The sequence below is a fragment of the Cebus imitator genome, unplaced genomic scaffold (assembly GCF_001604975.1).
Source record: "Cebus imitator isolate Cc_AM_T3 unplaced genomic scaffold, Cebus_imitator-1.0 Scaffold82, whole genome shotgun sequence".
Lineage (NCBI taxonomy): Eukaryota > Metazoa > Chordata > Mammalia > Primates > Cebidae > Cebus > Cebus imitator.
This window is the reverse complement of record NW_016107397.1, coordinates 2,156,727-2,162,479: the sequence shown is the minus strand read 5'-3', so window position 1 is coordinate 2,162,479 and position 5,753 is coordinate 2,156,727. Positions and strand designations below refer to the sequence as shown.

Genomic DNA, 5,753 nt, shown 5'->3' with positions numbered 1-5,753 from the left:
TTTCCCGAGACAGAGTCTTGCTCTGTCGCCAGACTGGAGCACAGTGGTGCAGTCTCGGCTCACTGCAGCCTCCGCCTCCCGGGTTCAAGTGATCCTTCCACCTCAGCCTCCCGAGTAGCTGGAACTACAGGCGCGTGCCACCATGCCCAGCTAATTTTTGTATTTTTAGTAGAGACAGTGTTTCACCATGTTGGCCGGGATGGTCTCGATCTCTTGACCTCATGATCCACCCGCCTCGGCCTCCAAAAGTGCTGGGATTACAGGCGTGAGCCACTATGCCTGGCCAGGGTACTGTTATTTCTGTCTTTCTTTTTTTTTTTCTTCAAGACAGAGTCTTGCTCTTTCACTCAGGCTGGAGTGCAGTGGCACAATCTCAGCTTACTACAACCTCCACCTCCCAGATTCGAGCGATTCTCGCACCTGAGCCTCCCAAGTAGCTAGAGTTACAGGTGCATACCACCACACCTGGCTAATTTTTGTATTATTTGCAGAGGTGGGGTTTCGCCATGTTGCCCAGGCTGGTCTTGAACCCCTATCCTCAGGTGATCCGCCCACCTCGGCCTCCCAAAGTGCTGGGATTACAAGCATGAGCCACTACAGGGTCTCACTCTGTCACCCACGCTGGAGTGCAGTGGAGTGATCATGGCTCACTGCAGCCTCGACCTCCTGGGCTCAATTGATCCTCCCGTCTCAGCCTCCCAAAGTGCTGGGATTACAGGTATGAGCCATCATTCCCGGCCCTATTTCTTTAAATAGATGAAAAAACAAAAGCTCAGTGAATATAAACACCTCTTCCCAAAGCACAATCTAGTAGCTGAGCTAAGACCCGAGTTGGGCCTTCCGACACTCCAGACGGGGCTTTTAAACTATTCCCCAGCAATGAATCTAGATCAGGATATTAAGACTCCCTTCTAAGAATGGATTTTTTAGCTTTCTTTTTAAAACTAACGTTGAATAAAACATTTGTTGCCAGGCGGGCACAGTGGCTCACGCCTGTAATCCCAGCCCTTTGGGAGGCTGAAGCAGGAGGATCACTTGAGGCCAGGAGTTTGAGACCAGCCAGGGCAAAACATCGAGACCCCATCTCTTCAAAAAATTTAAAATTAGCCAGGCATGGTGGCATGTGCCTGTAGTCCCAGCTACTCAGGAGGCCGAGGCAGGAGGATTGCTTGAACCCAAGAAGCAAGGCTGGGTGTGGTGGCACATGCCTATAATCCCAGTACTCTGGGAGGCTGAAGTGGGCGGATCACCTGAGGTCAGGAGTTCGAGACCAGTCTGGCCAAGATTGTGAGACCCTGTCTCTACTAAAACTAGAAAAATTAGCTGGGTGTGGTGGCGTGCACCTGTAATCCCAGCTACTCAGGAGGCTGAGGCAGGAGAATCGCTTGAACCCGGGAGGCGGAGGTTGCAGTGAGCCCAGATCATACCACTGTACTCCAGCCTGGTGACAGAGCGAGACTCCATCTCAAAAAAAAAAAGTATATATGATTGAAGTGTTTCCAGATGTAGAGAAAAGATTTCCATTGAACAGGCCATCCTGTCCTTCGTACTTCATGGACTCTGGGACTTAATTTTAACTGAAATGTCCCCTCGGCTCTGTTACCATTCCTTCCTTGAAGTTTAGACAAACTGTATACAGCACCATAATGGCTGCGGTGGGAGGCGGCCTTCGGCACCAGGACAGTGGCTTCCCCTGGCCCCTGGGGTCCCGCTTGGTACTGCAAAGGAAGCCATCCATTCTGATGTGTCTACACGGGGCCCCCAAGCTCAGTGTTTTGGTTTAAAAGAATTCTGGCACCATCCTGGACTGCAGCAACCAAAACATTTCAGAAGGAAATGAATGTTTTTGCAGGTAGAGTCGGTTGTGGATCCTAGGGGCGCTTCGACACTTCATCATCGGTTAAGTGCCGTGTTTACATGGCACCGGTTCAGTCTCCCCAGAGCAGCCCCGCGGGGCTTCCCACAGGCACGTGTTCCCATATAGCCAGTGGGTTCCTGCTGCAGCCAGTTGGGAAGCAAACCTAGGTAACTGGGCCAGCGGAAAAATGGTCTGTTGCGCTTGGCTGGCAGAATGCAGTGGAGAAACAGTGGAGTCTGTGGATCTAGCGAAGGCCAAAACCCACCCATGGGGTATCCCAGTAGAATCCCCGATTCTAGAAGGTGAGCAGTCACTGAGTGAGCTGCTGCCCCAAGTTTGTGGCTACGCTGTGTTTTGCATAGTTCTTTTTTATTTCTCGATTGTTTGAACCCAAGAGGCAGAGGCTACAATGAGCTGTGATTGCGCCACTGTGCTCCAACCTGGGCAACAGAGAGAAGCCCTGTTTCCAAAAAAGTAAATGAGGCTGTGGGTGGTGACACATGCCTGTAATCCCAGCACTTTGGGAGGCCAAGGCGGGCGGATCACGAGGTCAGGAGTTCAAGACCAGCCTGGCCAACATGGCGAAACACCATGTCTACTAAAACTATAAAAATTTGCTTTTGCTGGGTATGGTGGTATGTGCCTATAATTCCAACTACTCAGGAGGGTGAAGCAGGAGAATCACTTGAACCTGGGATGCAGAGGTTGCAGTGAGCCGAGGTGACACCACTGCACTCCAGCCTCGGTGACAGAGCGAGACTCCATCTCAAAAAACAGAAACAAACAAAAAAAAAAACCAGATAAAGGCAGGGCGATCATGTCTGTGTCATTTCCAAGGTCTTACTGCTTTGGGGTTCATTATCACCTTGTTTAGTTCATGCAAGACAGCGATGATTTTTGCTATTTTATGAAGGAGGAATTTGTGACGTTAGTTCCCGGGAGTTGGCCACACCCAGCTGGACCCAGGAGTTGAACTGATGACCACACGCTCCCCAGCCTCCACTCTGTGTCCAGGGACAGCACTGAAATGCACACCTTTAACCCGTGTCACTAGACGCACCTGTCCTAGATACGTTCACTTCCACTTGCCCCTCATAAAGCCCACATCCCCTTGCCTGGTTTTATTGACCTTTTCCTAAAGGCCCTCTAAACCACGTCCGCGGCCATCACCCCTCAGGGGTGGAAGATTAAGATAAGCCTGGTTCAATCTGTGCCCAGACTGACCTCCCTGCATGTCATTTCTGCATGTCCCCTCCTTGTGCCAGAGCTTGCAGGGACTCCCCAGGGCTGCCACCACATGTCCAGGTGCCTCTGGCTACCCCTGGCGGCTGTCACTCCTCCAGCCCTGCTCCCGACTCCTGCATCTCTGCACCTGCCTGTATGTCCCCTGCCCTTCCCCAGCACCCACCCTGAGATGGAGCCCCCTTCCTTCCTCCCGAGGCCTTCCCGAGGCCCACCCCTCGTAGCTCAGCCGCACGTGCCACTGTCCTGGTCCTCCTACCCTGGAGGGAACATCCCAGGGTTCCTGACGTTGGCCCTGCCCGGCGTTATCCAGGGCGGTGCTTTCCAAACTCCCTATGATGGATAGTTTTGTTTTGTTTTTTAAATTTCCAGTCTGTGGCAGACTGATCGTTTTATATAAAAGACATTTAAAATGTCACCGAAATGCCGAATCGCTATAAAAGTTTCTAAACACTTATTCTCGATTTCCGTAATTGCCTCACTGTGCACCGGCAACAGTTTGCAAATTGGCAAGGATCCATGCAGCTCACGCTGCACAGAACGGGCCTGGACGGCCTGTGCTTGGGAAATAAGCCACAGGAGATGCTCGCTCGCGGCCCCCCAGGGCCACACGCACAGCTGTCACAGGTCAGGAGAGCTGAGCCACCTATTTTGCAACCTCATACAAATCAGAGAAGCAGGAAGGAGTCCCATCTTTGCACACAAAACTTTACAGACTTAAATGGCAAAGTCCTTCATTTTCCCCGAGGGAGATATGAAACATTATTTCCCTGAGTGACTGGCTGTCCCCACATTTGAAAACCCGTGACAAGCACACAGAGCATGGAATGGCCCAGCTGCACCTGCTAGCCGGGGCCACAGTGCCACCATTTCCCCACAGTACAGGCAAGATCAGGATGTGCAACTGAGCACTTCAGAGGGAGGACTGCGGCAAGGACAGTGGCTTTCTGTGTTACAGCATGAGCTGCCCCTGGGATTCTGCTGTCACAGACACCATGCACCTCTGCCCTCTCCACCCCAGTCTCCATCTATCATGCCCAGAATTGCATCTGCCCTGCAGAAAATATTTTAGAATATTTCAGGAATCATGATTCCTTTTTTTTTTCCACTTTGACATAGACTCTTGTTCTGTCATCTAGGCTGGAGTTCAGTGGTGTGATCATGGCTCACTGCAGCTCCGACCTCCCCGAGCTCAAGTGATCCTCTGGCCTCAGCCTCCCGAGTAGCTGAGACTACAGGCATGCACCACCATGCCTGGCTAATTTTTGTATTTTTTGTAGAGATGGAGTTTCACCATGTTGCCCAAGCTGGTCTCGAACTCCTGAGCTCAGGTGATCCACCCACCTCTGCCTCCCAAAGTGCTTGGATTATAGAAGTGAGCCATTGCACCTGGCCCCATAATTACTTTTAAAGCTTGAAAAAAGTACTACTTGAGTCATTGAGAGGTAGAATTACAGATTTAATTTTTTCTTTCCTTTTTTTTGAGACAGAGTCTCACTTCGTCACCAGGCGCCAGGCTGAAGTGCAGTGGCACGACCGGCTCACTGCAACCTCCGCCTCCCGGGTTCAAGCAATTCTCCTGCCTCAGCCTCCCGAGTAGCTGAGACTACAGGCGCATGCTACCACGCCCAGCTAATTTTCTTGTATTTTTAGTAGAGATGGGATTTCACCATGCTGGCCAGGATGGTCTCAATCTCTTGACCTCGTGATCCGCCCGCCTCGGCCTCCCAAAGTGCTAGGATTACAGGCGTGAGCCACCGCGCCTGGCCTTATTTTTTTTTTTTTAATACCTTACCTTTTTTCTATTTTGTGCCTTTTCCACAATGAGCATTTGGTGAGGTTAAGGGTGGGCAGCCAGTTTTTTTAAAAATCAATTATCCTAAGAGTTCTTCAACAAAAGAACACTAAGTACACATCTTCCACATCTTTTACTTTTTGTTACTAAGTAAAATACTGGCCAGGCACAGTGGCTCATGCCTATAATCCCAGCACTTTGGGAGACCAAGGCAGGCAGATCAGTTGAGGCCAGGAGTTCGAGACCATCCTGGTCAACATGATGAAACCCCATCTCTCCTAAAAATACAAAAATGAGCCAGGTCTGTGGTGGCACCCGCCTGTAATTCCAGCTATTCAGAAGGCTGAGGCAGGAGAATTGCTTGAACCCGGGAGAAGAAGGATGCAGTAAGCTGAGGTCACACCACTGCACTCCAGCCTGGGCGATAGAGGGACCAAGACTCTGTCTCAAAAAAGAAAATGCTGATACAGAGTAATAGTTTGTCAAACAATATCTCAGCTTCTGTGTAATTTAATAGTGAATCTCAAGGACCTCGAATCCCACCTTTCGGTGGAAAATCTCAGTGGTTTGGGAGCTTTCGAGGGACGCTCCCTCCTCCGAGCCCCCCACTCTCCATTCCCCTGCCCGGAACACTCTTCCCTCTTCCCCAGCGCCCAGCAGCCCCCCCCGCCCGCACCTCCCCCGGGTTCAGCTCACACATCACCATCTCAGCAAGTCTTTTCCTGGCCGTCTTATTAAACCCTGGCGTCTCTCAATTCTGACTCTGTGGCCTCTGTTTATGTCTCCTTTGTCCATGGTCGCCCTGCACACTTTTCGCTACTACTGTTTTCTGTGTCTCACTCACCCTGCCCCATCCCT

At 51.0% G+C, this 5,753-nt stretch overlaps 1 protein-coding gene across 1 annotated transcript in view; it reads left to right on the top strand.

The window, feature by feature from the left end:
* CUX1 (cut like homeobox 1) overlaps window positions 1-5,753 on the top strand; it is a 437,632-nt gene that overhangs the window by 360,989 nt on the left and 70,890 nt on the right. The window lies entirely within an intron of this gene.